Here is a 1,429-nt window from a genome sequence, read left to right on the forward strand (position 1 = left end):
CTCAGCTCCTTGTGCATTTCCCAGATCTAACCAGCAGCATGAGGAACCCCTTCCTGCCATGCTGCCTTCCTCCAGGGGGTTGTGACACAGCCAAATCTCCTCAGAGAGTTCCAAATGTCGCTTTGGGTGAGTCTGCAATGGGTCTGGGGACATGGGGCGAGGCTGGTAATAGGAATGATCTCCACAAACCCCAAACCTGTCTCCCTGAACCCATTGGTTCACACTGGCTTCCACTTGTGACTTGCCCAAACTATTTAGCACTCAACACCTTTTTTTCCCCCCCTTCTGGGTAGTCAGGTTTTTCTATTTCTGCCATGGGAAAAACAAATTGCTATTTTGGGAGCATGTGGGATTCAAGCCTGTGACGGTCTCAGCGCTCCCTGCATGAAAGATGAGATCCACAGCCTGTGTGCCAGAGGGGCTGGCTTGTGTCACTGCACACATTCAGCCTGGAGGGCAGGGAGGCCCAGTCCCACCCGGCTCCTCACACTGGAGCATGGAATGGCCTCAGCTCCCCAGGCACAGGGCCAGAGATCCCATCCCTGCTCTGAAGTGATGCTCCAAAAGCTGGGCTGGGATGTTTGGGGCTGGTGGAAAAGGAGGCTCCTACCAGAAGTGGGGTTCGAACCCACGCGGGCATGCGCCCATTGGATCTTAAGTCCAACGCCTTCACCACTCGGCCATCCTGGTGGGCTCTGGGCTCTCCCCCGGCCCACAGCTCCTCCCTGAGAGCTCTCAGGGTCCCAACCTAGACGCTTCCCAAGCCCAGGGACACCATTCTCTCCTCACTGCTGTCTTTAATGCCCCCAGCAAGTGACAGAACACCTCGTTGGGAGACAGGAGGTCTCATGGGCCATGAAGGATGGCAGAGCTCAGGTGTGCCAGCCTAGATCCTCATGCAAGGACCACAGTCACTGCTGGTGATGCTGGCAAGTAGCCTGGTGCAAGAGGAGCCTCTCTGGGAGGTCCCTCCTGAGCCCACGGGGTGCTCAGGGGAAGGGAGCAGCTCTGACAGCCTGGCAGCTCTCAGCCAGACACAGCACACAGTTAAAGCCCTGGCTTTGCAGCCCATGTCCCACTGCTCACCCTCTCCTGTCCACATATAGGACTCTGCTAGGGCACTTAGCTGGGACAGACAGTGGTACAGGAAGGGCTTTATTTTTCCCTTGGGATGAGGTACAGCTTTTTTCCATTATCTAGGGAAAAGAAAATAAAAAATCCAAACTTGAACTTCATGGGATTCAAACCCACAACCCCCAGGTGCCCAAGTGCAGGAAGTCTTTAGCCCTTAAGCTACCACAGGAGACTGATAATTTCTGTTTCTGATTTCAGCCACCCTGTCTTCTCAGGCCAGCACCTTCACACAGGGGTGCTACCACACAGAGAATCCCTGCCAGGCCCTTTCACCAGAATCTGTCTGCTGGAGATA

General features: G+C 55.0%; 1 non-coding gene across 1 annotated transcript; it reads right to left on the bottom strand.

The window, feature by feature from the left end:
• Nucleotides 1–607: 607 nt before the first annotated feature.
• TRNAL-UAA (transfer RNA leucine (anticodon UAA)) lies at nucleotides 608–690 on the bottom strand. Its single transcript has one exon. It is a non-coding gene; the product is annotated as a tRNA-Leu (tRNA).
• Between the last annotated feature and the right edge of the window lie 739 nt (nucleotides 691–1,429).

This window comes from Lichenostomus cassidix, chromosome 12 (assembly GCF_008360975.1).
Source record: "Lichenostomus cassidix isolate B80296 chromosome 12, HeHo_3.0, whole genome shotgun sequence".
In the NCBI taxonomy this organism is placed as follows: Eukaryota; Metazoa; Chordata; class Aves; order Passeriformes; family Meliphagidae; genus Lichenostomus; species Lichenostomus cassidix.